Below are 10,028 nucleotides of genomic sequence, written 5' to 3'. Positions count from 1 at the left end.
TTCACTCATATATCCATTGCAACATTCAGAAGACTAACCAGTTCAAAATCAGATATGACAGATATATAAACATGTACCTTGGCCATGTCTCCTACAAAGTCTATGTGAACCCTAATTTTGAAAAACATGTAGATACCCTAGAGCACAATACCTGTCCTCAGATACAAATTAGAGGCATGCAGAATAAAACTGATATGCTGCATTTACTCCCTTAGGGAAAAGAATTATTTTGAAACAAGCATGAGATTTCCTTCACCCTTGATAAACAATGGTAGCAACCTTAACAGTAATCCCCATCATTTTGTCCTGTTTGAAGCAGTATGAGAAAGCATAAAATATATTTATATTTATGCAACATTAAATAGCACTGAATGCAGAAACCTCTTGAAGACATAGCAAGTATACTTCTACTTGAAAATGATGCTTCTAATAAACTAATGAATATTAAAGAAAATGTTTAAGAGTTTAGTGTTACCAAATAGGCTCCATCCCAGGGATGCAGGAATGGTTTAATATACAAAAATCCATCAATGTAATCCACTATATAAACAAACTCAAAGATAAAAACTACATGATCATTTCATTAGAACCTGAGAAAGCATTTGACAAAATTCAACACCCCTTCATGATGAAAGTCCTGGAAAGATCAGGAATTCAAGGCCCATATCTAAACATAGTAAAAGCAATATACAGCAAACCAGTAGCTAACATCAAAATAAATGGAGAGAAACTTGAAGCAATCCCACTATATCAGGAACTAGACAAGGATGCCCACTCTCTCCCTACTTATTCAATATAATACTCAAAGTCCTGGCCACAGCAATCAGAAAACAAAAGGATGTCAAAGGGATACAAATTGGAAGGGAAGATATCAAAATATCACTATTTTCAGATGACATGATAGTGTACTTAAGTGACCCCAAAAGTTCCACCAGAGAACTACATAGCCTGATAAACAACTTCAGCAAAGTGTGGGAAAATAAAATTACCTCAAACAAATCAGTAGCCTTCCTCTACTTAACGGATAACAATGCTGAGAAAGAAATTAGGGAAATGACACCCTTCATAATATTCCCAAATAATATAAAATATCTTGGTGTGACTTTAAACAAGCAAGTGAAAGATCTGTATGACAAGATCTTCAAGTCTCTGAAGAAAGAAATCGAGGAAGATCTCAGAAGATGGAAGGATCTTCCATGCTCATGGAATGGCAGGATTAATATTGTTAAGATGTCCAATTTGCCAAACGCAATGTACAGATTCAATGCAATCTCCATCAAAATTCCTACTCAATTCTTTATAGAGATAGAAAAAGCAATTTACAAATTCATTTGGAATAACAAAAAACCCAGGATAGCAAAAACTATACTCAACAATAAAAGAACTTCTGGGGAAATCATTATCCCTAACTTTAAGCAATATTACAGAGCAATAGTCATAAAAACTGTATGGTTTTTATGTACAGAGACAAGCAGATAGATCAGTGGAAGAAAATTGAAGACACAGAAATGAACCCACATACCTATGGTCACTTGATCTTTGAAAAAGGAGCTAAAAACATCCAATGGAAGAAAGATAGCATTTTCAACAAATGGCACTGGTTCAACTGGAGCTCAGAAAGTAGAAGAATGCAAATCGATCCATTATTATCAGCATGTACAAGGCTTAAGTCCAAGTGGATCAAGGACATCCACATCAAACAAGATATACTCAAAATAATAGAAGAAAAAGTGGGGAAGAATCTCAAACACATGGGCACTGGAGAAAAGTTCATGAACAAAACAACAGTGGCTTATGCTCTAAGATCAAGAATCGATAAATGGGATCTCATAAAATGGCAAAGCTTCTGTAAGGCAAAGGACACTGTCATTAGGACAAAATGACAACCAACAGATTGGGAAAAGATCTTTACCTATCCTACATCCGATAGAGAGCTTACATTCAAAATATACAAAGAACTCAAGAAGTTAGACTGCAGGGAGACAAATAACCATATTTAAAAACTGGGGTTCAGAGCTAAACATAGAATTCACAGCTGAGGAATGCAGAATGGCTGAGAAACACTTAAAGAAATGTTCAACATCTTTAGTCATTGGGAATGCAAATGAAAACAACCCTGAGATTTCACCTCACACCAGTGAGAATGGCTAAGATCAAAAACTCAGGTGACAGCAGATGCTTTCAAAGATGTGGAGAAAGAGGAACACTCCTCGATTGTTGGTGGGATTCCAGACTGGTACAACCATTCTGCAAATCAATCTGGAGGTTCCTCAGAAAATTGGACATTGCACTACCTGAGGACCCAGCTATACCACTCTTAGGCATATACCCAAAGATGCCCCAACATATAACAAAGACACGTGCTCCACTATGTTCATCGCAGCCTTATTTATAATAGCCAGAAGCTGGAAAGAACCCAGATGCCCTTCAACAGAGGAATGGATACAGAAAATGTGGTACATCTACACAATGGATTATTACTCAGCTATCAAAAACAATGACTTTGTGAAATTCATAGGAAAATGGAGGCAACTGGAAAATATCATCCTGAGTGAGGTAACCCAATCACAGAAAAACACACATGGTATTCACTCATTGATAAGTGGATGTTAGCCCAAATGCTCGAATTACCCTAGATGCACAGAACACATGAATCTCAAGAAGGATGACCAAAAGGCAAATGCTTCACTCCTTCTTTAAAAGGGGAACAAGAATACCCTTGGGAGGGAATAGGGAGGCAAATGTTTAGAACAGAGGCAGTAGGAACACCCATTCAGAGCCTGCCCCACATGTGGCCCATACATATACAGCCACCAAACTAGATAAAGTGGATGAAGCAAAAAAGTGCAGGCCAACAGGAACCAGATGTAGATCTCTCCTGAGAGACACAGCCAGAATACAGCAAATACATTGGCGAATGCTATCATTAAACCACTGAACCGAGAACAGGACCCCCGTTGAAGGAAGTAGAGAAAGGACTGAAAGAGCTTTAAGGGGCTTGAGACCCTATATGAACAACAATGCCAACCAACCAGAGTTTCCTGGGGCTAAGGCCACTATCCAAAGACTATATATACATTGACTGACCCTGGGCTCCAACCTCATAGGTAGCAATGAATAGCCTAGTAAGAGCACCAGTAGAAGGGGAAGCCCTTGGTCCTGCCAAGACTGAACCCCCAATGAATGTGATTTTGGGGGGAGGGCGATAATGGGGGGAGGATGGGGAGGGGAACACCCATAGAGAAGGGAGGGGGAAGGGTTAGGGAGATGTTGGCCTAGAAACCAGAAAAGGAAATAACAATCAAAATGTAAATAAGATATACCAAAGTTAATGAAGATGAAAAAAGGGGGGTGGAATATTCATAGGAGGGGATATGGAAGCAAAGTTTAGAGCAGCAACTGAAGGAATGGCCATTCAACCCTGCCCCACATGTGGCATATATATATATATACATATACATACATATATATATATATATATATATATATATATATATATATAATCACCAAAACTAGATAAGATTGATGAAACAAAAAAATGCATGCTGAGAGGGACCAGATATAGATCTCTCCTGAGGTACACATCCAGAGCATGTCCAATACAGAGGTCAATGTTAGCAGCAAACCACTGAACTGAGAACAGGACCCCCTTGGAAGGAATTAGAGGAAGTATTGAAAGAGTTGAAGGAGCTTGCAACCCCATAAGAACAACAATGCCTACCAATCAGAGTTTCCAGGGACTAAACCACTACTGAAAGACTATACATGGATTGACCTAGGGCTACAACTGCATGTGTAGCAGAGAATAGCCTTGTTGGGGCACCAGTGGAAGGGGAAGCCCTTGGTCCTGCCAAGTTTGGATCCCCAGTGCAGGGAAATATGGGAGTCAGTAAGGGGATGGATGGGAGGAATACCCGTATGGGGGAGGGGGATAGGATGGGAGCTTATGACAGGAAACCTGGAAAGGGAATAACATTTGAAACATAAGTAAAGAAATATATCTAATAAAAAAGAGAAATGTAAATACATACAATATCAAATAAAATAAAAATAAATCAAAGAAAAAAAAGTTTAGTGTTTCTCTTAAAAGAGGTAAAAGAATGTCCCTCCCCCAAATTGAGGCCATATCAAGCAGACTATCTGCAGTCAGTAAGTTACTGACTACATTGCACTATCAGGAGGCAACAGAGAAAACTTTTGTGTCAACCCTTTGATGTTGGACTTCTAGCTTCCAGAACAGTGGGCAAATCTAATCCCATTATGCCATTTTGTGGCATATTATTTGGATAGTATTTGAAAATTGAGCAATATAAATGTGTGATTTTAAATGAATGTTATGAGTAGAGATTCCCTGCTCTACTAGTGGCCGCACAGACAAAAAGAAGCCCAGGTAGGATTTTTGGTCTCCAAACTTCTTCTCACAATCTCAGTACTCTCATCCCCAGTCCTTTGCTGTGTGATAATAATATGGCGGCCCCATAGGCAGTGGTACTGTTAAGAATCCTGGCCTTGTTGGAGGAATTGTGTTACTCTAAGGGTTGGCTTTTAAGCACTGCACAGTGTGAAAGAGTCACTTTTCTCCTGGCCGCAATCATATCCAGATGCAGAACACTCAGTTTCTCCTTTGCTGTGCTTGCTTAGAGCAGCTGTGCTCCTGCCTTGATTATATTGAACTAAATCTTTGAACCATTAAACTAGCCCCAATTAAATGTTGTCCTTTATAAGAGTTGCCTTGGTCATGCTGTCTCTTCAAAGAAATGAAAATCCTAACCAAAATGCTTGCCCTCCTACTTGCTCTTCTCCAGACTTCAGCAGGGGCATAGACCACCACCTCCAACTACCAGAAACAGGACAGACTGGGACAAATTCACATAGACTGACTGCATGTCATGTTCTGCCCACACTAGGTCCAGTTTTCTACTCTTCTAGTTGCCATAACCTAGGCCCCAGCTATGTGAACATGCTATGCTATAGCCAGAGACTATCCAGAGGCAAAGACCCACAGCTCTCCTAGAGGATTTTCATACTTATAGAAGTAGTGGTAGTGCCTGCCAAACTCCCCTACTATCTATTTTAACATAATCCCAACATAAGTTCCCATCCCATGCTTCCTATTTGCAATGTCCCAACAACCAACTGGTACAGAGACTACCTACTCTGCCAGAAAGCAAGATGGGCAGTGACCTTCACTCCCTCACTCTCTTGGGATCTCTGAACTCTATCACCATACCTGTGCCCTCCTAGTTTCCTTTCCCCAGCCTAAAACTGGAATACAGACTCCCTGTTCTACCAAAGTCCACACAGACTTAGACTCTCAGGCTCACAGAGCAGAAGACCAGAGAAGCAACAGAAACCAAGGTACAAAACACCCAGCCGATAAAGCCAAACTCAGAAAACAGTACCTACAAATTTACTCACCCAATACCAGATGTCAAGAGGCCAGTGAAAGAACCCACAAAACCACTGCCATTGCATAAAGTCACCATTAGAACCTACTTATAATACTACAAAAAAGCCCTGAAAATTCCAACAAAATAGAAACACAAGAATAAAACATAAATCCAACTTCATGAAGATGACTGAAATTCTTAATCAGGAAATTAATAAATCCCTTAAAATTTAGACAAACAAACAATTGGAGGATATTATTAAAACCTTTTTAAAGGCCAAGAAAGACTGTCTTCTCTCTACTTTATCTTCTGTTCCCTACTCCTAGTGGTAATGCTGACATGCATTTCATTACCCTTACCACAGCTCTGCCCTTACTTTTGGTGAACTTCTGCCACCTATGACAACCAAGTAAGTTCTCCATGTCCCAGTCCACTGGCAGGGTGGTCCCAGTGGAAAGCACTGAGGAATTGGGCTCTTCCTGTGGCTCTGTGCTACATCTTCTGATCTACATTCCTACTTACAATCCTAGATTGTCACTACATTCTCCAAGCCACAGATCTGCCTGCATACCTTGCCTTGTGCTAATGGGGACAATTGGGTCTAAAGCCATCAAGGACAATCACCAGGTCTGCCTCCATTTCTGGAGGTCTACTGCCAACCAATAAAACCAGAGACCTGAAGATAATAAGGACATCCCTCTTCCTATAATCCTGAAAGCCTGCTAACACCCTAAACAAAGAGCGCTACATGTAGTCATAGAGTCCTGCTACAATCAGTCCAGACCTCCCACCCTTCTACGCTCCTTACTCCAGGACTAAATAAACAGAGATTCCATGATACACCAGACTCCAACCTGAGAGAACTAGGATTCCCTGGCTGCCACCTGAAATGCTTATTTTTGAAGATTTAAAATTTGGAACTCCTAATCTACATATGTACCTACAGCTGGGGCTGCCCACAACCCTGGGACAGAAAACCAGCCAACAGAGAGCAGGTCTGCTAGAAGTATCCTCATTCCTAAGCACACAGACCACAGGTAGGATCTCTCTCTCTCTCTCTCTCTCTCTCTCTCTCTCTCTCTCTCTCTCTCTCTCTCCTGTCCAAGGAGAGAAATGTAGGAAGTGCATGGGGTGCAGGAGCCAAAGGGACCCATCTGGTCTCCATCTGTGCACACAGCTCTGGCTGTACCACACCTCTTAGACACAAAATCTTCTGTAGGAGAGGTGGTCTCCCAGGAGCCTTGACACACTTAACATCACAGGCTCACAGGCTCACAGGCTCACAGGCTCACAGGCTCACAGGCTCACAGGCTCACAGGCTCACAGGCTCACAGGCTCACAGGCTCACAGGCCCACAGGAAGGACAAGCTCTAGTCATAGACAGGAAAACCAATTAACACCTGAAAAAAACAGATATGGCAAGAGGCAAGCAAAAAAAAAAAAGCAATAGAAACTAAGACTCTTTGGCGTAATCAGAAACCAGTTCTCCCTCCATAGCAAATACTAGATATCCCAACACACCAGAAGAGCAAGATTTGGATCTAAATTCACATCTCATGATGATGATAAAGGACTTTAAAGATGGAAATAAATAACTCCCTTTAAAAATTACAGGAAAACACATAGAAGCACTTAAAGGGGAAACACAAAAAGCCCTTAAAGAAATACAGGAAAGTCCAACAAAAAAGGTGAAGGAAATGAACAATATCATCCAGGATCTAAAAATGGGAATAGGAACAATAAAGATATCACAAAGGGAGACAACACATGAGGTAGAAACTCTAAGAAAGAGATCAGGAGTCATACACACAAGAATCACCAACAGAATACAAGAGATTAAAGAGAGAATCTGAAGAACAGAAGATACCATAGAAAATATTGATACAATAGTCGAAGAAAATGCAATAAAGCAGAAAGCTCCTAACCCAAAAAACCTCTAGGAAATCCAGGACACAATGAGAAGACCAAACCTAAGAATAATAAGTATAAAAGACACTGAAGATTCCCCACTTAAAGGGCCAGTAGATATCTTCAACAAAATTATACAAGAAAACTTCTCTAACCTCAAGAGAGAGATGCTCATGAACATATAAGAAGCCTACAAAACTCCAAATAGGTTAGAGCAGAAATTTCTCCTGTCACATAATAGTGAAAACACCAAATGCAAAAGACAAAGAAAGACTATTAAAAGTGGTAAGGTAAATGGGTCAAGTAACATATGAAGGCAGACCTATCACAATTACACCAGACATCTCAACAGAGACTATGAAAGCCAGAAGATCCTGGACAGATTTCATACAGACCCTAAGAGAACACGAATGCCAGCACAGGCTACTATATTCAGCAAAACTCTCAATCACCATAGATGGAGAAACAAAGATATTCCATAACAAAACCAAATTTACACAGTATAATTTCAAAAACCCAGCCCTACAAAGGATGATAAATGGAAAACTCCAACACCAGAGGGGAAACTACACCCTGGAAAAAGCAAGAAAGTAATCTTCCTGAAACAAACTCAAGAGAACATAGCCACACAAACATAATTCCACATTTAACAACAAAAATAACAGTAAACAACAATCACTATTCCTTAATATCTCTTAACATCAACTGACTCAATTCGCTCAATAAAAAGACATAGACTAACTGGCTCGATACATAAACAGGACCCAGCATTTTGCTGCATACAGGAAATGTACCTAAGTGACAAAGACAGACACTGCTTAAGAATAAAAGAATAAAAATTTTCCAAGCAAATGGTCCTAAGAAACAAGCTGGAGTAGCCATTCTAAAATCAAATAAAATCAACTTTCAACCAAAAGATATCAGAAAAGATAAAGAAGGACACTTCATGTATATCAAAGGAAAAGTCTACCAACATGAACTCTCAATTCTGAATATCTATACTACAAATGCAAGGGCACCCACATTCATAAAAGAAACATTACTAAAGCTCAAATCATAAATTGCACTACACACTATAGTGGAAGACTCAAGAACCCACTCTCATCAATGGACAGATCATAGAAACAGAAACTAAATAGAGACACAGTGAAACTAACAGAAGTTATGAAGCAAATAGAATTAACAGAGATCTGTAGAACATTTCACCCTAAATAAAATACTTTCTTCTCAGCACCTTATGGTATCTTCTTGTGTAACCATATAATTGATCACAAAACATGCCTCAATAGATACAAGGAGATGGAAAAAATCCCATGCATCCTATCAAATCACCATGGATTAAAACAGATTTTAAATAACAACATAAACAACTAAAAGTCCACACATGGAAGCTGAACAACACTCTATTCAATGACAACTTGGTCAAGGAATAAAGAAAATAAGAAATTAAAGGCTGTTTAGAGTTTAATGAAAATGAAGGTCCAACATACCAAAATTTATGGGATACAATGAAAACAGTGCTAAGAGGAAAACTCATAGCCATGAGTGCCTCCAAAAAGAAACTCTAGAGAGCATACACTAACATCTTGATGGCAGACCTGAAAGCTCTAGAACAAAAAGAAGCAAATATAATGAAGAGGACTGAAGGGCAGGAATTAATCAAACTCAGACCTGAAATCAACCACATAGAAACAAAAGAAACTATATACAAAGAATCAACACCAGGGGTTGGTTCTTTGAGAAAATCAACAAGATAGATAAACCCTTAGCCAGACTAACCAGACAGCACAAGACAGTATCCCAATTAACAAAACCAGAAATGAAAAGGGAGTCATAACAGAAGCTGAGGAAATTCAAAAAATTATCACATCTTACTACCAAAGCTTATATTCAACAAAACTAGAAAATCTAGAGGAAATGAACAATTTTCTAGACAGATACCAAGCACCTAAGTTAAATTGGGATCCAATAAACCATATAAACAGTCTCATAACCCCCAATGAAATAGGAACAGTCATTAAAAGTCTCCCATCCAAAAGAAAACTGAGGACCAGATGGGTTTAGTGCAGAAATCTATCAGACCTTCAAAGAAGACCTAATACCAATACTCTTCAAACTCTTCCACAAAATAGAAACAAAGGGAATGCTACCCAACTCTTCCTATGAAGCCACAATTATGCTTATACCTAAACCACACAAAGACCCAAAAAGGAAAGAGAACTTCAGACCAATTTCCCTCATGAAGATTGATGCCAAAACACTCAATATGATTCTCAAAAATAGAGTCCAAGAAGACATGAAAACAATCATTTACCATGATCAAGTAGACGTCATCCCAGGGATGCAAGGGTGGTTCAATAAATGGAAATTCATCAACATAATCTACTATGTAAACAAACTCAAGGAACAAAAACACATGACCATTTCATGAGATGCTAAGAAAGCATTTGACAAAGTTCAACACCCGGAATTCAAGGAATTAAAGGCCCATAACTAGTCACAGTAAAAACAATATACAGCAAACTAGAGCCAACATCAAACTAAATGAAGAGAAACTTGAAGCAATTCCACTAAAATTAGGGTGATTTAAGACAAGGATATCCAAAGGTCTAGGCAGAGCAATTAGACAATAAAAAGAGGTCAAAGGGATACAAATTGGAAAGGAAAAAGTAAAAATGTCACTATTTGTAGATGATATGATAGTATACTTAAGTGACTCCAAAAGTTCCA

The sequence above is a fragment of the Rattus norvegicus genome, chromosome 3 (genome assembly GCF_036323735.1).
Source record: "Rattus norvegicus strain BN/NHsdMcwi chromosome 3, GRCr8, whole genome shotgun sequence".
NCBI lineage: Eukaryota > Metazoa > Chordata > Mammalia > Rodentia > Muridae > Rattus > Rattus norvegicus.
The sequence above is the reverse complement of the archived record's forward strand: the minus strand, read 5'-3'. Positions refer to the sequence as shown.